Below are 23,102 nucleotides of genomic sequence, written 5' to 3' on the forward strand. Positions count from 1 at the left end.
TTTAAGTATGTTTACAATATTTAAAGGTCAAAATATTGTTACTGTATTTCAACGAATTTCTTAATTCGAGTACATAAATCGTTAAAATTTTAAACAAAACGCACTATTTTAATGGTATTAAAACTAATTGTACAATTAACTGCACTTTACATTCAATTAATTTTTTAAATTATTATTTAAAAGTCTTAATTTTTTCGGCATCCCTATCAAAATTCGGAAAGGGTCACCAGTCAGTATGCGTACGAGGACAATCCATTACCGCTACTTTATATTACGCGATCGCTGTTAAACTGGCGATTGATTCCCTCACGCATATCTGGAAAGTGGCATCTTAACGACCCTATTTTTACTAACAAGTGATGAGGATTCACGCCACTCGTAAAAGGTCAACACTGGTAGGAAAAACAGGGGTGTAGATGCATTTTCGGTCGGTTTATCAATTCGTTATTCGCGAGTTGAAATTTCGAACAGAGCGCTGCAGCGTATATATTATCTTATATAACAAACTTTGTTTACATCTTTGTTTATCCTCCAAACAATTTTTTTGAAAAGGGTTTGACAATTACTCTCAAGTGATAGTCGACATCAGGGGGACCTGACATGATACGCACAGAAGAAGAAGAAACATTTCTATTTCTTAAAATCGATTGTGACAGTATTTCAATGTATTCATCATCTCTATCAAACACTGCATGATATTATATAATGCTAAATGCATCAAAACACGGGTCATAATAGGTTTTAAGAAAAAGTGGTAGTTTCCAAGTAAAATTTAAATGTAAAATGGATGGATAAAATGGAACACAAAGTTAATAGTTTTTTGAAATAGTTCAAAATAAGTTTTTTGCCAAAATATAATATATTTTCAAATAAACAGTAATAATGTTGTTCGAATCCCGAGGTTGTAAAGAAAGATATTACATATTAAATTATTTTTTTAACTGATTGAAAACGGAAATGGAATATCCAACTGATTTATTTTTTTATTTAATTGTATTTGCAGTATTTGCTATAATTTGTATTTGCAAGAAATTTTTAAGTCAGTTTATAACTTTTTTCATTTCGCATTATTTTCAAATACCGAATGAGAAAATGTATAACAAAATGATGCGGAATGCATCGAAACACGAGTCAAAATGGATTTTAAGATAAAGTGGGATTAACTGAGTAAAACTTTAATTAAAAATTGACTGCCGAATCAATTAATGAAATTTAGCTTATTACATTAAAGCATTTAACAACTACGCCCTTGTATGTATCAAGAGTAGCCGATCAGAATAAAATCTTACCCCATATAACAGAATTTACGACGCACTGCGAATATTTCCGCCAAGGAATAATGTGTTTATTGGTCGATTTATACAAAGATAAAAATTATTATTAAACGTCTGTAAACGAGTTTGCGTCACTTGAGACTTGAACATAAAAAAGTTCTTTATTCTGAATTCGTCTTGCCTCGTTATCACTCTCTTTAGTATCCTTCCATTAATCCATCAATGACTTGGTTATATTATTTCGATTCTTTGAATTTCGACCGATCTGCGATCAAATTCTTCGAAAAATAAATAATCACATATTTACATGCTTGCTAAATTTTACTATGATGATGTGAGAACAAACTTTTATCATAAATAATGCTAAGCCGATTGACCGAGTCTTTTAATAATTATATACCGGTAAAAATTAACTAACTAACCATCACGCTGGTTCTCCTCAGGGGTAGGCAGAAATAATACAACGCCTCACCATATTGTCATTGCAAACATTATTCGTCACTTTCAGATTTATAGATTTTCTCATACATACGCGCAGATTAATAATATCTATATGTGATGCTTGGAGTTGGAAAAAGATGGATGAATGTAGACTGAATACATCCGAAATGCGATCTTTCAGGTGAATGTGCGGCAAGACGATGTATGATAGATTTTCGAATAGTGATATAAAGGAAAAATGCAAGGCTGATATAAGCATTATCGATACAATTATGAAAGGTGTGTTCAGATGGTTTTGGTAGGTGAAACGAATGAGCGAGGAAAGAACGCTAAAGCAAATTGATGATTCAAATGTAGTTAGAAATTGGAGCAGAGCAAGAATGAGGAAAACTTGGCATGATCAAGTATTTCAAATACTTGAAAGTGGACAGGTCATAAGTTGGAATATATCGTTCAAATCAATTACTATCAGATGTACTGAAATCACATGTTTACAGAAATGGAAAAACCTTAATAATTTGAAATTATATCTGGTTCATTTTGTAACACCTTCTATAGTTTTCCAGTAAATTGAGTGCAATGATTTTTTAAAAATATTAAATTATTATAAGCTATGTAAGTAGACATATTTTAAAAACAACACGTTTTATCAAGAGAAATATATACTTTTTGTAAATTTAATTTAATGATGATAATTTTTACCTTTCGATTCATTTCGTTTTTTTTGAAAAAAGGCGAAAAGAACTCAATTAAGAGATGGAGAGAGCGGACATTTGAGAAGATTCTTCCTGGGTACCTACCAAGGAACACAATATCAAAAATCAAATTAATATGTTCATATTTTTTTGCGATTGATACTTAATTTGCCTTGAGTTTTAATGTTTGTAACCACATCGAGTATGTACTATCATAGAATATTTTTTTGTCATGAGTCAATAAAACAAATCGATAAGCATCGGTTATACTACGTACAGCACCGTTGCAAAGGATTTTTTTTACATATACTCGTAAATTTTTTGAACATATAAAAATAGGTATGCCAAATACTTGAAAGTGGTCAGGTTAGGAGTAGTAACAATCGGCGGGTATGTATGAGGAGATGCATGAACGTGGAAGAGGCGAAGAATGTTTGCAAGGACAGAGTGGTGTGGCGCTCTATTCTCTCTGCCTATCCCTGCGGGGAAACGGCGTGATGGTTAGTTAGTTAGTTAGTTATAAAAAAATGATTATCTTATAAATATGCAGAGATAATCATTTTCAATAAATAAAATAGAAATTCTACCAATTGATACGAGTACGTTTGAAATATTGATACTACGATACTCAAAATAATATCTTGTAAGCAAAATACGTATTACAGGCTCTAAATTTGATCCAAAACTGGTTTCAAAAAGTAAGAAACGGTTATTACTCTAACATTTAAACGTAATATAATATATTTAAACGGTTATGACAAATAGATCTACCTACTAATTGACAGGCGCTAGAAAAAATGTGTTAAATTTATTAAATTATCACATATATCTAATTCAAAGTATGAATCCTTATCTCGATTGCACAGTCATCTGATATTATCATTTAGATGTGCATTTAAAGTGATTATATTTAAATAAACAACATATAAAATTGACCCCAGCCAGGTGACTCTTTAGTGTCAAATAGTGCCAAGACTAATTCATTAGATAATAAATTAACATTTAAAACCGAAATATTGATAAAAACAACATTTTAAGTGGCCGAATATTTAAGGAATTCAAAAATGTTCGCTTAATCGTTGTGTTTGGCAAACGCAACAAGCAAAATGCTTAAAATTAAGATATAAAGATAAAACATTGCATAAAAAATGTTATTCACTTGTTATTTATACGTCAATATTGTATAATTAAGGCACCAATTTCAGATATTCGATTTGAAAATCAATGTACAAAACCAGGACAATCTTCGCATGATGGTGAATATTTATTGTACGATATGTTTATTCGTTACAAACAAATATACGATGCTAATAATATTTTAAATATATTCGAATCAAATAATACCAATTTATATAAATAGTATCTCAACTGAGACAAGCATTAATCGTTTTTATACGAAATAAGAAAGAAGTCAGAGAAATCCAAGTCGTAGGCCCTGAAATGCTTAAACTCCCATCTTATTTTATATAGAGGTCCTTTTCATATTCATATTTTATTGAAATATCATTCGTTGGGTAAATTAACCTGTTTTTGATAAGATGAATAAAAATAAATAATGCAAGTTATAACCGTTCAAAAGTACGCAAATACGTAGGTATAATACTATAAGTAAGTAAAATACTATAAGTATAGATGTAAAGTGAATAAGACAGAGTTAGAAACTCAGATATAAGAAAAATCTGCGATGTTGAAGATGTTGTGCGATGGAGAAGAGAAAGAAGACGTTTCTGGAGAGATCATGTGAGAAGAGCGAGTTCGGATCGAGTGGTGAGGGTGGCAGCGGACAGCAGCATAAGCGGGATCAGACCCCCAGGAAAACCACCTAAACGATGGAAAGATAGCTGGCGAGAATGACAGGACCTAGTCCTAAAAGAAGAACAAAAAGAAGAAGAGTAAAGTGAATAAGTACTATGGGTATAGGTGGTTTCAGAGATAAAGCAATTTATAAAAAAGGGATATGAAAGTCTCGAGATTTTACAGGGCTAACGATTAGTATAAGCTAATTTAAATATCACTTTATGGACTTGTGTGTGTATTACTTGATCGATTTATAAATTTGTATTGTAGTATAAACCGCTAAAAAATTTACTTGGCAAGAATTAAGCTGGTTGTCGTTTTTAAATCGTACTACAAAAATCAAGTGGTATGGATGTTTTAACATTATACATAACTAATCTTAATTCCTTAAGATTACATTGAAGAAATCGTTAATTAAGACATTTGAACTTAATAAAACATTTTACGCTATCAAGGTAATTTAACAAATCCGATAATTTCATGTTGTTAAATTAATCAAACCATTTAAAAACAAATATCTTGTATTTAACTAATCTTAATTACACCAACATTAAAGCACAAGCCCGACATGAATCAGAATATTTAAAATATTGTAAAAAAAATAAACGTTCCGAGCTTGTTTGTTATTCGTCGACGTGTGTTTAAAAACAAATTAATATATTAACACAACGATATTTATATTATTTGGTGTTAAAACTATCATCAATAATTAAGATTGGCTTAGAAATTAGTCAGATTATTGTATAATCAAACGGAATCACACACGAACTCTGGATTTAGTCATAAAAAAAGCGGAATCGTAAAATCTTTTCACTATAAATTATATAGTTTTCGAACATTATTTTGATCTTTTGCGACACTTTTAAGTCAATAAAAGAGATTCGATAATAGTGACTTTTATTATGTCGTAAAGTATAAAGCTTTTAGAATTATTTCTCTCTTAATATCGAATAATATCATATTTATACTAAATTACTCTTCAATCAAATATGCGGTGGTCCAGATCTCGCTACATAAAATATTATGTGTCGGGCTGTGGTTCCGTGGATAGTGTCGCGGACTCGTCAGAGTTTCTCGGTTCGAACCCACAGGCCCTTAAGCTCACAGAAATAGTTTGAAATTGAAATATTTGTGTAAATAATAAAAACAGAAGTATTTCTCTATTTGTAAGAAAATGTATTTAACATTTCAAAAATATTTATGTTTTTCTTACAATTTTTTTCTTTCTCCAGGATAATGTAATATAATAGTCCTCCTTTTCCCTCTACCTCCTTACCTAAAATCCCTTTTTCCTTTGCCTTCCTTATTATCATCAACTTGTAATTTATGTTTTTTTTTTTAAATTTAATGATTTTTTTTATTTACATAGTGACTTTTAATGCGCTGCTTTGTCGCAATAAAAAAATCCAAGCAATCTGGACATAATTTTAGGAGATGTCAAAGAAACGGACATTTACATTTAAATTTTAGTTTGTTTAAATGTAAATGTCCTTGAGATTACTTGGAAATTTTTATACAACGTTCCATTTAAATACATGCGTGTTTTTACCTAAGATAGGTTTTTCAACAAAGTACTTATTTCGACCGCAATGGCAGCACCATCTATTGAAATTAACAGCAATGCGCGTAAAAGGCGGATAGCACGAAATCTGCTTAAATATCGTATTACACAAGCATTATGAAATTAAACATATTTGAAATGAGAGCTCTTTTGTTTTTTTCATTTAGCTAGACTAAGCCACAGCAACGCGTGGCTTAGTAAAACTAGTTATAAAACATATAAGCTAATGAAAAACGTTATTGAAATCTGTAGCAAAAACATTTTTTTAAATGGTAAAAAAAACGTCTCAAAGGAGATTGAGCCACCCTATGCATTTTCAAATATTTTAGTCTAGAAAATATTATTTTTTTAATATTTTTACCAAAATGATAGGTATTTATGATAATAATGATTTTAGGTAATAGTGAAACTTGTAAGCAAAAAACTGTAAATACTTTGAGAAAAGTTTAATTTTACTCTGATCAAATGCCTACTGAGAATGGAGCATTTTATTACAGTCATGTCATTATCCTTTCGGTATACCACAAAAGAATCGTTCCCGAATCTTTTGTGGAGTAATTTCTAAGAACCAATACATAATCTAGCCCAAGTGCTTTTAGACATTCCGTTACAAATAAATCGCTACAATTTCCTCAAATATGTCAATAAAGTAGAGTTTAGAAACAGATTAACTTTTAACAGTTTTTAATACAAAAATGAGTGGTTCTCAGAAAACGAAGGTGTGGTGTTTGGAAAACAAAACCATTAAAATTAAAAGCTTTTTTAACCGCGCAATTGGTGAAATATAACGCTTACTCTGGAGCAGACGTATCAAACTTTTTGAGGTAATACTCTGTAGATGCTGCTGTTTTTTGCCTATTACTCACTAGGAGATGCTGTATTTTTGCCTACCATGTACTCTCAAAGAGATGCAGTATTTTTGGCCTATTACTCAATAGGAGATGCTGTCTTTTGCCTAATACTTTCTGAGAGATGCAGTATTTTTGGCTTATAACTTCCTAAGAGTTGCTGTATTTTTGGTCTATTACTCCCTTGGACTTGCTGTATTTTTACCCTTTTACTCACTAAGAGATTGTTCATTTTTGCGTAATCTCTCTAGAAGATGCAGTATTTTTGGCTTATTACTCCCTACGAGATGCTGTATTTTTGACCTTATATTCCCAAAGAGGTGTTTATTTTATTTTTACCCACTAATCAACAAAGTAAATGTTGTTTTTAACCTTCCGTAAAAAGAATACTGTTGGTTTTATCTCCAGATTAATAAAAACAATCCATAAACCAATTCACTTACTCCAACATCACTCTCAATATTTAATCATCCTTAAAGCAACTCGCATTGTCCAAGTTGAAAATCACTGCACTAGAAACACAATTTAAGAAATATTTTTATTTTAGTTTTACTTGGTAAATACCACTTGAATTTATGTGGTATTTACCAAGTAAAGATAGACTTTTCCATATAATGGTTTCAAATTGTTTTATATGCAAGTGGCGCAAAAGTTGACACCCGATGTCTTTGACTGTAATTTTTTTTTTATAAATGTAAAATTTTGGTTTTGGTTTTCGATTGTGTTTATCTGAATTTTTTAAATTTCATCCAAAATATGATATCGGCCAAATAGCCGTTATCATTTGACTCAATTAAAAACCTATTAATTTTATCCTTTTCTAGCAGCGCGCCGCTAGAATTACTACATAGGTAATTTTACACAATTTTGTTCATTTTGTAAACATAAAATGAGAAGAAATATTCTATTATTTATGACTAAGGCTTTATAATCTCTTTTATAAATTATTCCACTAGCCACTGGTTTAATCATACTGATACTGTCTACAACATTTTCTTATTAATTAAGTAGATTATAATATCGTGTCCTTAAGTAGGATGAGCAGTGTAGGATATTATATCAGAGGGAAGAAATTAAAGCTTATTACTTCCTTAAGCAAAGTTTTATACAAAACAGCACACATAAAACTGATTCTGATTAAAAAGTTCATTAAACTTATACTTAAATTAATATCATAATCGCCATTTTTATGGAATAAAATTTTAATTGTATTAGCTTCATTTACACGAGTAAACGGAAGAGATTGGTACATTTCCACTAGTTTATTTTATCAATTATTATTATATTATTCATATTACGGATATCAACAGACATAATAATAATCATAATAATAATAACTCTTTATTCCAGCTTGACTAAGCGGTGGGTGCAATACTTAGTCAGCCATATATGTTTTACAACATTTTTTTTTAGACAATGAAATTAAAAATAATAAACAAATAAGAAAGTGTAAGAATTTTTTTTTTTTAAATAATAATAATAAAATAAATAATAATAATAAAACCCTTATCAGCACCCCAATGGTGCATAGGGCACTGCGTTATATAAACGTAGTGTTATCTTGATTGTTATCTTGATCGTTTACACATGAAGGAAAGGTGATCAGCCCTTCGCTACAAGTACCAGTCCAGGGTAATATTGAATAAATATTACAGTGAAAAAATCACTCATATTTATTCTTACACCCCCTAGGAATCGAACCCGGGTCCTCCAGAACGGTAGTCGAGCGTGCTGACCATTACACTACGGAGGCAGACATAATAAAATTGGAGAGATAAAAGTTAAAAACAAAAAATAACTTTAATACAAAATATAATTAACATTTGTGTAAGACCACTTTTGAGTTTATTAATGTTGACACGAATATTTGAAAATATTTTGTACTGACATTTTTTTTAAATCAATTTTTTTTTGTTTTGATAATTAAATACAAATAAGTAAGCTTCAAAAAATCATTGTTTGATTTTATTGTTTAATATGTAAATTAAAATGGAGTTTTTTCAAATTAAACGCCAAATCTATATACAAAGTAATACCATCCCAATCGGCCTACTGAAAAGTAGCAATTACCGATTGGGTACATCTATAGTACCTTATTATTCATAAAAATACCACCTAAACTTCTTAACCACACAAACAAACATTTTGTAACACTTTGAAAGACTTAATTTAATCATATAAAATTCATATCACACAAAATAAAATTTTCATAAGGATGTAAAATAAGAAATTCCCCATAAATATTTCAACAACACCTCGGGTGTGTTAATTAAATTTAGCATATTTATACAAATGTATGTGAGTTTGAATTGTATTGTTACAATACGAGTGTGAAGTAACGGATTTAATGAATATTTTTATTAAAGTAAAAATGCATATAAGAAATGGTGCGAAAAATACAAATCGTAAATCATTCTCGATATAAGATTATGCAAATGAAGCAGACAGACTGACTGATAAAATAATTAACACCGTTTTGATAAGTCAATTTTATTATTTAAAAAATGCGGACAAAATATGACGAGCAGTAAACTGCAAATATTGGTTTGGTGTTTTTGTGACGTTTTGGGGTCGTCTAGAAAAACTTATATTTTTACATAGTTTTTCTTCATACTCCATTCAAATATGCTTGAAATATTTTTCGAAAGAATACTTTCATGAATCTTTGTAATTTTAATAAAGGTTTTGATTATCATTGAAATAGTATTTTTAATGCCATTTGACTATTGGTCACGTGAACTTTTACTCCTTCATGTGTTTAAAAAATATTATCTTAATTATAATATTTACTGGTATTATTTGGATTTCTTTGCGAACCCAGTGGAGAATAAAGCATATCATCTCATATTATATTGATCATTAATTACGTCAAAGTAAGGTAATCAGTACTGCGTTTCAGATACCACTCCAGGGTGATGACAAATATTCATATGAAAAATAACATTTATTTATTTGAGCCTCCTGGAAATCGAATCCGAAACATAATGTACGGTAGTCTAATGTGCTAACCACTACAGTATGGAGGCAAGCAATGTACGAATCGTACATTGCTTGCCCAAGAGTTATTGTCATAACGAGTCCTTCATTTTTTGGGACACATCGCCTCAAGGAAAAAAGCATTAAAAAGTTAACAGTCGCAGGGGAGGTTTGAGGTGGTTGAATAATAAGATCATCACTCAATGGACTGACCAAATCAAGGATGCCACAAGCTAATATGTAGCTCTAATTATATGGAGGGTATGTGTTAGAAGAGGTGGAGGATAACAGGAAGGAGGATGGTCATGACCCTTATCAATAGAGACAACGGTGCAGAAGAAGAAGAACGAATATTTACAGGAAAAATGGGCCAGAAACCTGAACTTAAAAGATATTTTTATTCGTTTTATCAAATGAGGAAAAAAACATTCACATTTTACGAAAATACGCATCTTTTAACGGAAGAATTCGGCGCTAATAATTGGATTAAAGATCTTTAATAAAGCGAATTATTTATGATGATCGTATCGGGAGCTTTCCACGTATTAATTGGTCCGATAACGGAACGAGACTTAAGAAAATTCGCATAAAATCCCGCCCCGAGAGCTATCTGATATTTTGCTTCACATCCTCGTAATAAGTAATGCCGGTGTGATTTTGGTCGATCGGTCGATTCAATAACAGTGCAACCGATACTCGAATCACGATGTGGATCGATGTTAAATTCGATACTCTTTCGCACCTATTGAGCTTAATTGCATACATTAAAAGATGAAGGAAAATTAATACGAGTTTTTTTTACTAAAGAACAATTGGATTTGCTGATACTTTTATATGTATCAAACTACTAATACTGTGCAAAAAATGAAGACTCCTGTTGGAGATTTTTTTTTTATAAATCAACATACATAGATGAAGTTTTATGTTTTGAACTGACTTGTTAGAGCTGCATTTTATAAAATTAAACAATAACTTTATACTTTTTTCCACTTTTATTTTCGTCATCGGAAGACGGAACCCGGTCATTGGTCTAATAAAATAACGCAGGAAATAAAATGTATAGTTTATTATAAAGATGACGCGGTCAGGTAGAGGTGGGAACAAGGAAGTTTGGGCGTTTGCAAGGGCTATAACCTGTTATTGAGTAATCATTTTATGCACCGTGTGACAGTCAAACTACCCAATTTTGTAAAATTGTATATATATATCGAAAATAATAACACACCACGTTTTTTTTCCGAAAAAACTTTAATGGAAGAATCAGTGGTTAAAATGCATTTTTTTATGAATACATTAACGTTTTTTCAGTTTTTTTTTCACACGCCTTTATTTCTAAATATATAATTTAAAACCAATTTAGACAAAATACTTTTATTGATAAAATTTTGAGTCTGTCCAAATTTTTGTTCATAAATGCTGAATTTCTTCATTTAAGGAGTTTATATCTTAAGATAATAATTAGATAGATAATTATTCATAATAATAAGCCGTTGACGGTTACAAAATATAAAAAAAACTGAAATATTTGTTTGTATAAAAAAAACACTTAAAAATAAATAAATCATAAGGTATTTAACAAAGTACCATAATACACAATGTTGCAAAAATATGTATTTTTCGCGGTCTTTAGAATACCCTTTTAAATTATTGTTATTGAACATTCGCACAACACTTACAATTTGTGTAAATAAACACAGATTAAATAATTATTTTAAAATTTCTTTATCTTCGAATTCCGATAATTGTGAGATTTGAGGAAATCCATTTCCAGAAGAATTATCGTGCGAAGAACAATAATTAATGAAACTCACAGTAAAAGCAATTTAACATAAAATAAATCCAATGTTGCGGCATATCTATATACAAGGTCATGTTTTTCAATTCAATTTAAGTTTTTTTTCTAATTATTTTACTTTTGTCGTTATAATATACATTTTGTTGTTTATTTGAGCAAAACTGAAAATCATATTCTTAAAAATCATCCCAAGTAAGCAACAATTTTTTTTTCATTATACTTAATTTGACCACTGCTGACAATTCGTCGGCAGTTCTCGTCAGAACTTCGGGACACGGATCTGACTTGGGAGGATGCAAGGGAGCTGGCAGCCGACAGAAAAGCCTAGAGACAGTTTGTGGACTCCATATGCTACACCTAGGGAGCGGATATGGTTATTATTATTATTTATTATAATTAGAGTTTTCAATAATATAATATTGTAATAGCTGTCGTGTTTGTCAGTAAAATTACTCAATGGTTTGTAACATAAGGTTTATTCCCGATATAAGCGTGATAAGATTTTATCACGCTTATATCATACTCCGTATGGTCCACCCAGGGAGCGGATATGGTTAATAATAATTATACTTAATTTTACCTTTATGTAAATTATTTATAATGAATAACGATGATTACTCCTTAATTCCCTTGCCCATATACTATTCCTGAGCTCGTTTCGTATCATATTAATAGCATCAAATATACTCAAAAGATTTTTTTAAAATATTGTTTTAGAATACAGTCTTTTGAAATATATGGGAATATAAAGGTCTAACGTAAGATATAAATAACACAGTAGAAATTTTTGTTTTTAACCCTTACTAGTCCAATGTCGAATCTCATTCGACATTGATTTTTTTCTCTTAGATTCCATGCCGGATATTATTCGACATTGTTTTCATCATGAGTGTTATTTATTTAAATTCCAATCTTATATTTTTGTCACTCATATCTATTACAACAGTATGTGGATCAGAGGAAAAAAAAATCCAATTGGAATGTAACTGTCTCCCTAGATTTTTTTTTAATTTTGGGGGACCGGAAAGGGTTAAAGAAAATCACAACAAATGTCAAACTGGTAAAAAAAATAGTTGTTATAGTAATTAATTTTTTTCTTTGAATAATATTCTTTTATGTCTCGTTTTAACATTTCATTTATAGTAAAATCTGTTGAAGAATAAAGACGAATTCTTAAAGCCCAATCAAAATTATAGCATGATATATATTTTACATTTTGACATTTTTAACTAAAACCCCGATTGATAAACCGGACCGATAACGTTAGGCCCACTTTCATCACGAAGCGACCGAATAATTTAAACTGGAGCCAAGTAAAGGCTTAATGGACTCGAGTAGAGACCGCTATTATTAAACCCATAAGTACGTCTTTAAAAAAATCGTGAAGGGAGGTACAGAAAAGAATCATAATTACATCTCCCGCGTTCGGAATACGCGAATTGTGTTGGAAAATCTGTATCCTTTGAGAGAATCAGAAAATTGGAGCAGTTTTGGAGGTTCAAAACAAAAGTTCGTATCACAAATATAACTGGAAACCTTTCGCGGACTTGACTTTTGGCCTCTTAATGATCAAAAAATTAATTCTGCGTTTTTTATCAATATTCGTGCATCACATCAGGCTTTTGTCGGGATGTATTGTGATCGTCCCTGTTATTATTTGTAAAGGATTCGTTTATAACTATGGACATGTTACCAGAAAGATCAAGAAAAGTCTGATAAAGCTGGACAGCAAACAGTAATCGAGCAAGTAGACAGTCTCCTACAAGCTGGATTGACCAAACGAAAAAAATAACCTCATTAAATGCTGCTATGCTAAGAAATAAAGTTATATATTCCAATTAGACCTAGATCAAGACCCTCAGCATTGAACAAGACGAATAAAAAGATGACTATTTGCATTTTTTTTTATTATCGGTATATATAAAATAGATATTTTTAGGTTTCTAAAACCTATATTCTGCGTCAGTCGGAACCTCACAAAAATTTTTCCCTATGGAGTAGTTAACATTGATTGTTGGGATAATTGTGTTCGTCGGGGAGGTGGCCACTTTGAAAAGGACCTAGACATGCTAATCTAATAAATATTAAATAAAGTATTTACCCATATAATTTTTTATGACGTCAGTCTACGTAGTAATTAAACAGCCCTCGACTATTCTTATCTTGACAGAAGGGCATTCGTTCTGTGATAATCTGCACCGAGTTATAACAGAAATAATAATAACATAAAAATCCAATTTGCTTAATTACTTATTTTAACTGATATTTATTTATCATTCGCAGTTTTTTCAAAGATACTGATTAGTTTAATAAAAAAAATAAGTAAATTTAAAATACATAAAACTTAATTTATTAAAGTTTTTTCAAATTTGATGTTATTTTATAATAACATTCCTTATGCTTTTGTTTCGCCGTTCACCTACATTATCCTCTTATGAACCTCAAGGATTTCACCAAATTCCTCAATATTTGGTTAAAATAAACAAATATAATTAACCAATTCGCACATTTTATTTATTTTTCCTCCCTGGTCAAAAGTTAACAACCGAAGAAATTGCGGGGTTATTTCGTAAAAACGCATTATTAATTTTTAACAGTTCAATTCTGAAGAGGGTATTGTATGCTTAAAGTATGGATTAACGGATTGTTCGTTTCCCAAGTTATTATGTGATTTGTTGCAAACAACACTTCGCCTCATAATAATCATAATTGAAGCAAAACGGTAAGAGCTCAAACATTTTACGTAAGCAGGTACCTACTTAAAATGTTCGTAAAATAACTTAAATTTGAGTAAATATCATTGGGCGGTAAACAACATTGACAAATCTCCTAAAAATAAATACTAGTGCGTGATTCATGCGTGATTTGGGAAAAATGCATACTTTGAGGCATACAATCAAAATCACAATGGATACATATGTGAATATACCGTACATATATCCTCACTCCTTTCAACAACGTCATATTTAAAAAATCGACAATTTTCAGTTATGGGAATGCCCAGAAAATGTACTATATCCCAACAAAAGCGGCATATTTTTAACTTAATATTTACCCGCTACAGGGGTGTTGAAAAGATATTGTTTAATTATTTTTTTAAATATACTTAATATTTTTCAAACGGAGAAAAACATTCAGGTTTTACCTAAAAAGATCTTTTGCACAGTAAAAACTTTTTAGGTAAAACAAACTACAATATTTTTGTGGTTGAAGTATTTAAACATACTAAAAAATGAGTTTATTATTATCGAAAATAATTTAAGTCAAAAAGTTTTTAACAATGCAAAAAATAAGTTTATTGCTCTTGAAGTTGTGCTAAGTAATTAAACATACCAAAAAATTAGTTTATTGTTGTTAAAGTTTAGCTAAGATTATAAATTATCGTAATATCATATGGCCTACAGCTACTATTTTATTATTTAAACATCGCCCATTGGCAGTAGTGAGCGAGTCGGTTTAACCCGTGTGTGAACTATTCTATTATGTTTCCTTACCGTGCCTACAAATTATTAATTTTCAATGCGTTATTTAAATAACTACAATAAAGATAAGCACACCATTCAAGACGGTTCCTCCAATCACAGAGATTATCGAACATTGCGTAATCCAAAATTCATTACCAGTCGAAAAAAATGAATCCATCTGCTGCGTCATCGGATTAAATAATATACAAAATCGAAAAGAATTTAAATCACCATCATAACATATCCTTATTAACTCATATACATTATACATACAATATTACAAGAAGTAATCACTGATTCGTCTCGCTGTTGAGAGGTTTTAAAGTACTAGAATTATTGAAATACGATATTCATAGAGTCTCTCGAGATTTAAATAGTTAATTAGGTAATAAGCATCATGTTAGCATTGTCAAAAACATCAGATTAAAAGATATATCTAATGATATTTACTGTAAACTTTTATAAATATATCATTAAATTTTCTTTTAAATACTTACGTATAAAACGTTGAGTGTATCCAAAATACTGTTCACAAATCTGGGTTTCTCCACTTAGGAGTTTTTATGAAGATTTATGACATCTCAAAATAGGCGAAGAAGAATATGTTGAGATGTCGAAAATGTTTAAAAAAAGTAACTTCTTTCTTGTGTGATACTTCTCTCTGTTCATCATCTCAGTCACTAAAAGAAGCAGCCCTGGTCCATAATATGAGGAACACCCCCAAAAAAAATTTAAAGGTTGTTGAAAATACGAAAAAAATTTGTTTCAATTAATCTGTTTGATACTGTATTTTATAGGATATAATTGTCGAATGTAAAGGAGCTTAGAGTAAAGAACATTATTGCTATCCTGGAAAAAAGTAGAGTAGAGGATGCTTACGTACCCTTATTGTATTGTATTGATGATGAATAAGAAGATTACGAGTATAATATTTGACGTCCACTTGATTTGATGGACCAAATCATGGCAGACAGGTTCCATCTTAATAGAGAGTGAAACATGTGCATCTAACATAGACCAGGTAATAAAATTTGATATAAAATTATAACACTTTTTCAACAGCTATTAAATTGCCTTATTTAGTGTAGGTACCTATTAATAAAAAAAGGTAGAGCATTAAATATCTGTTAAATAACAGATAATTGTAAAATGAATCAATGAATATTTATTACACCGATAAAATTCACAAGTGCATTTTTGAAACTATAAAAAGTTGATATTTTAATTCAGTAGACACTGTCTACAGCAGTAGTTCTTAACCGGTGCTTCGCGAGCTGCTCGCATGTGCTCCTCGAAATTATGAAAACTAAAATTAAATGTTGGCTCATTTACTGTGCGATTTGAGTTGCAAATGTAACGACTAGATGGCAGTACCCTTCAAATCACAACAGCGGTCCAGATATCTTTGATTCTATATCATTATAATTAGAACAATTGAAAATATAATAGAAGTTTAATGTAAAAATTTGTACAGACGGTGCTCCATCAATGGTAGGTTCATTGGAAGGATTTGTGACCCTTGATTTGCGAACCTTGGCTTAACAATTTGGATGAAGAAATGAGAATAGCATAACATCGCTGAAATATCTAAAAATCGACAAGCTCAGGTGTCACATAAAATTTTCATTCTAGTATTTATCTACTTATGTATTTTTTAATGATTTTAATTTTTAACTTGTCTGTAATAAAATAATCAGTTTTATTTTTAATAAGAGTTATCTTTGTATATTTTTTGGATCTTTAGTTTTAGTGTACAGTGAATTTTTCTCGTGATCAAAAGTGCTCCCTGACTTAAAAAAGGTTCCAAACCACTGGTCTAGAGTTTTTGTCTACAAAAAAATAACCCCGTAGATTTTTTTTCTTTTTAAAAATCAATAAAAGTTAAATAAAAACTATGCGTTAGCATTAAATGTAGTGAAATTAACTAAATAACCATTACGTGGTTTCTCTGCAGGGGTAGGCAGAGAAAACGCCAAACCAATCTGTCTTTGCTAAAAATCTTCGCTCTTCCACTTTAATGCATCTCTTCAAACATTTCCGCCCATTATTCCAACTCCTAACTTGACCACGCACAAGTATTTGAGATTCTTGATAATACCAAGTTTTCTTCAGTCCTCCTCTGTTTCCATTACCAACTGTATTCGCCTCATAGATTCAATGCAGTGCTTAGTTTAAATATTGATTGCGTATATGTTTGATGAAAACGATTAATTTAACACGTGTTATATTAATATAAAAAGTGACCACTTAAACTTGCCCATGACAGGTAGTAAACCCTGTTAATACCCAAAGGTCCATCTTCTTCATATCTGTATTTAAATGTCAAAATTTAACATTTTTATTATTTTACAATCACTAATTCCATTTTGTTCATATTACTCTTGTTGTTCAAATAGTATACTGTTAATATATATAAATATATATATATATATATATATATATATATATATATATATATATATATATATATATATATATATATATATATATATATATATATATATATATATATTTATAAATATATATATATTTATATATACATATATATATATATATATATATATATATATATATATATATATATATATATATATATATATATATATATATATATATATATATATATATATATATATATACCAACAAATTGCATTACAGGGTTAACATGTAGTTGTTTTTTAATCTATATTCAATTGTAAGGCGTTAACCGATTGGAAAAGCTATAAATCTAGATTAATCGTATCTCGTATCTCGTTCTAACGTATTTTATTCTAAATGGGAACAAATAAGAGGTGAATCATCGGGATTAGAAAATAATAATAATTTACTTAGTCAAATTAAATAATTAAATGTGAAATTATTGTCGATATGTATATTATTCTAAGTTGATTTTTAATACTATCGTTATAAACACTGTTTTATTGGCGTTATTTGAACAGTTCACAATTTTTTTACTTATGAAAAAACGGTAAACACTTTGTCAACTTTTAAAATATTTTTTAAAAATAAAATAAGCATGTATTTATTTGAATAATATGTGAATTATTATATAAACTTTATTAAACGCGTATCAATACTACCCCCTAAGTATTTATCCATCCCTAAAGAAGGTATTCGTCAAAATCAGTTTGAAAAGCGGCACCAAAATTAAAGTGGTCAAAAAATATATTCTGCTAATTTTTTGATTTGACATAAGCTTTGTGGAATAACATGATAGAAAAATTGAGAAAAAAAACATGGAACGAATTTTTTTAATTTATTTTTGTTAACACGACTGTTTCGAGAACTATATGGTAGATGTTCTCAGAACTACAGATCAGAACATCTTCAGTTATCGAAACTTGTCGTTTTTACAGTAATAAACTTTAAAAAATATGTTATAAAAGTTTATGATTTTGTTTATTAAAATAAAATGGATTTGGTGAATATTATTTTTAAATAAAAATACATTTAAGTCCCTCTCCAAGCACAAGAGCTTAATCTCTTTATTGGAAAGAATTGCGCTAATGTGCAAAGGCAAATAGCCACAAGTTAAAAACAGTAGTTTTGAGATAAACGAGTTTATAGTTAACTTAAAATTATGCTTTTTGCCAAAACATGTACCAAATTAATACAATTTTGCGGCTATTTGGATAATGAATATCTCGGTAAAGGAAAGAGATAGAGCAAAATCTGTGATTGTATAATATGATAGAGTCCAGTTGTAAAAATGCTTTGAGTGTTATGCCAAACAGCCACAACTTGAGTTACGGCTATTTGCCTTGACACATTAGTGCTTTATTAATTTTAAGATTGTAATAGTAGAAATATCTAGAAAATTAATTAAGATTATAAAATAAACTTTTGTATCAATAAATAAAAATAAAATTATAATTATAAGTTAATAAAAATAATTGTTGATATTAGCATTGAAATAATATTTCACAAGTGACTGAACTATTTCTGTACAAATTTGATAGAAGCTGTATAACCACAGCCGACTAGGCCATGTCCAAAGGCTAATGGTAAACTTCTAGCAATTTGTAGGTAAAAATAGTGTCTTTAGAATCGAACCAGTAATATCTCTAGATAACTGCTCCATTTGACGTCCTCCCACCGGATGCTGGGCTGTTATTTGCCTTGAAATACGGCGTTCTGCATTGAGAAATGCGATGGAAATAAGTCAATTGCAATGCCACCTGCACTGGCATTTGAATAATGACGCTCTTGGTAACGTAAGATAGCCTCCTATATTTTGCAAATATCCTCTCCAAGAGAGATTCTATACAATTACTTAAAACTATTTCGAAATGTACTTCAAAATAGCATTTTGCTTTAATTTTGGGGTAAGTTAGTTTTTGTCTGCCCCCGTAGTGTAATGGTCAGCGAGCTCGCCTACCGTAACGGAGGTCCCGGATTCAATTCTCAGGGGGGTCAAATACATATAAGTGATTTTTTGCACTGTAATTTTTTTCTATATTACCCTGGACTGGTACCTGGTGCGGAGGGCCGATCACCTTTCCTTCATGCGTTAACGATCAAGATAACACTGCATTTATATGATGCAGTGCCCTATGCACCACTGAGATGCGGATAAGGGTTCATGTGTGTGTGAAGTTAGTTTTGAAAGGACAAAAACTTTCATTTTAATGATTTAGACGGATTTATATTAAAAGTCTGGTTTATAGGGCTTATACCCCTTCATAGGCTGGTTGAATGATTATTTTATACGCGTGTACCATTCACCATTCGATCCATGATTCGCAATGACGCTACTCATTTTTTTGGATCTCACGCACATGGTACTCGTATATCATATAAATCTCACGTCACATAATATGTGAGTACGTAGCAGTATCTGTGGTTGATTTGAGAAATCCTTTATTTATCAGAGACCGTTTTTTAATAAATGTATGCGAAATCCGAATTATTTAACATACTAGGAGATGCCTGAATTTATGATAATCAATTATGACGCAGCTTATTATTTGACTTTAGTTTGGTAAGTTAGTTTTATTCACAACATTTTGATTGTATTTTAATCCATGTTCATAAATCTGGGTTTCTCCACTCCGAAGTTATTTTACATTTTGACATCTAAATATAGATGAAGAAGAATGTGGAAGTCTGGGGATTGCAGGGCTTATGACCCGTCATAGGCTGGTAAAGTGATCACTTTATACACGTGTAACAATCACCATCCTACGCATGATTAACAACCTAGAACTCATACATATATAATTTAATACCGAAACTATTATATTTTTCTTCATCTATGTTGAGATGTCAACATGTGAAAATAACTCCTAAGTAGAGAAACCCAGATTTGTGAACAAGAATTTGTACACACCCAAAATGTTGTGAATCAAATTGACACTATCGATGAGATTCCCAATTCACCGTCGAGTACAGATATCGCTCACTCCTTTCAAGAACGTCATAAATCAAAAATCGTCAATTTTCAGTTGTGCACGTTTCCGGAATGCCCCAAAAATGTACTATATCCCAGCAAAAGAGGCATATTTTTAACTTAATATTTACCCGCTACAGGGCAGAAAGTGTTGTTTTTGCATTTTGAGGAAAAGGTGGTTTAATTATTTTTTTTAAAAACAAACTTAATATTTTTCAAATCGAGAAAAAACCTTTAGGTTATACCTTAAAAGATCTGTAGCACAGTAAAAATTCAAAAAATGGCTTGATATTTATTTTTAATACATTGTATTGTACTTTTAAACTTTAAAAACGTTCTCCTGAAAAATCAAGTTTTTTGATTTAGGACGTTCTTGAAAGGAGTGAGCGATATGAGTCAGAAATAAGAATGTTTTCCATCACATAATTTACATGCTCTGATGATTGATTTAAAGCGGCGTTGTATATAAGAAATATGTGGGTTAAAAATTATATGGAATTATTTCATCACCCTAGAAGCCCATACAACAAAGTAACTCTAAATTTGTAGTTAACAAGCCCTTATTACTGGTTTAATAAACCGTCGATAGTAGCATTTTCAGAATAATATATTCAAAAATCTAAAACATCAAATCTCGTTAAAAAAAATCACCCGTAACGGAGTGAATTGAATTAGGCACGTGAGGGGTCTGTAAAATCAATTACTCCTTTTCAATATCCAAATGGTTCTGGTTCTAGAAATTATGCGTATCTTTTGATCGACTGTATCGGAGGTATCAAATGCACAGTTTGACTGGAATTATACACTTAATAACAGCCCACTAAGCGACCGAACGGTAACCGAAAATAAATCTACATGAAATCAGTTGCTGCATTCTTACCCTGTCATTATAATTCAGAATTATAAATTTTATTGCCGTTAGCCTTTTTTTACAAGTAAATAATTTGATTTAGTCTTCAATTTTTATCAATTGTTTAATCTTTAATTCAATTAATAAACCGCTAGACTAATACACCTATTAAATCGACAATATGAACCATGATTTTTCCCATAAGCAAAAAATTTAAATAACGTTTACTTTCCATATTCAATTTTGATTTTTCAATTTGAATCCAGAAATAATGATTTATATGCAAAACGATAACCCATTATTTCTCTAGATGTATTATATTAACTTATTTTTCATACTTAAAATATAATTTTGTCCTTGTTTATTTGTATATAAAAAGCATTGTTAACATTACAGTATGGTAAAAATAACACTTTCCTTATCATTCAGCGTTCACTTTGTGTAATGCCACGTAATAGTACCACAAAAATACCACTTACAAGTACCACAAAAAATCACAAAAAACTTCTTAAAGTGATTATGTGTATTGCATGTATTCTACCTACTGTAGTTCAACAATAATAGTACACACATATGTATATAGGTTATCGTGCTGGACTTTTTATAAGATGAAATTAACCAGAAAAAACCCCTAATTCATGATACATGCTTGTCTTGCGGGTAGGGTAGAGAGGAAATGTAAATGTGATCACAAACACCCAGACAAATTAAAAATAAATATTTCTTAATTTTTTTTAAATATTTTTGCAAATAGCGGGAATCGAATCCGTGACGTTAATTTCGTTGTCGAACGTCTCTCCAACTACGCCACGGTGCCTGTCGACGCGGCGTTTGCTGAAACGTTAACTTGTGTCTCAAATTGTAAATGTATATTTGGTAGGATACAGATAACGTTAATGAAGAATTCCAGGATGACTAACCTAACAACTAGATATAAAGTCAATCGAGAAGAAATAGTGTGTAAAAAAAATTAATATAAGAAATAGTTTGGCATTCAGAGCTATATACCATACTAAACGTAAGCAAGATTGATTAAATTGGACCCAGTAATGCGAGCGGGGTCTAAAAGAATTTTTTTAGGAAATACCATATATTATGTTTTGCTATGGGCTTTTATATCCTTTTTATCCATACTTAATAAAATGCTTTAATTTTTGTAATGATGATTATTATATAATTAAAACAATAATAGGATTATCCGAATTGTGCAATTATCATCTCTTTAATAACCAAAACGAGTTTGAGATACATAATGACGTATTTTAAAAATACACACGTTAATTATGTGGATACTTCTTTAAAAAAAATAGTAGTCTCTTACTTTAGTATCAGACTCAAAGTTGAAAATATATATATTTATGTTTAAAACTGGTTGCAACGGATACGTACAACTTTTAGTAAATAGTCTAGTCAATTTAAAACAATGAAATAAGTAGAGAGACTGAGAGATCCAGAGAGAATGAAATTAGCCAAAACATGTACCCACTAATCATCGACTTAAATATTGTTATTTTATGGCGTGTTTTATTAGACGAGTTTTGCAAATTTGAATTTAAATGTGTTTTAGAAGAAAAAAAATAAATAGTTTTGAACCACTTTTTTGAGGCTAAATATCTGACATCTTGTTTCAGCCTCGTAGCAGAAGCGATGCGTTTTTGTTTTGAAATCCATGACCGATAAATAGATTAAAAAACGGTTTATAACCAGTCATTAGAGCAGTTATTGCCATCGGGGTTGAAGTGGTCATGCCACAATGCCTTTTTTTTGCTGACGTTTTTTTTTCATCAGAAAGCTGTTGATAGCAATTAACGACTAGACACCGATTAGAAAATTTTTTAGAGTGAAAACCCACAGAGAAAAAGTCGTAAAAAATATTATTATGGTTAAAAAAAAACAGTGATTTCTTTGGACTAAATCAGTAGTCATCAAACTTACCAGCCAAATATTTATATTACATCGATCAAAATTTTTCTTGTGAGCTAAATCAATTTGCGAGTCTCGTAAACTTTTAT

At 30.2% G+C, this 23,102-nt stretch overlaps 1 protein-coding gene across 1 annotated transcript in view; it reads right to left on the bottom strand.

Moving 5' to 3' along the window:
* Positions 1-23,102, bottom strand: part of LOC148301730 (uncharacterized) — a 129,914-nt gene that overhangs the window by 12,370 nt on the left and 94,442 nt on the right. The gene's annotated exons all lie outside the window — the stretch shown is intronic.

This window comes from Brachycentrus maculatus, unplaced genomic scaffold (genome assembly GCF_059751285.1).
Source record: "Brachycentrus maculatus isolate JH-2025_06_01 unplaced genomic scaffold, ASM5975128v1 h1tg000527l, whole genome shotgun sequence".
NCBI lineage: Eukaryota > Metazoa > Arthropoda > Insecta > Trichoptera > Brachycentridae > Brachycentrus > Brachycentrus maculatus.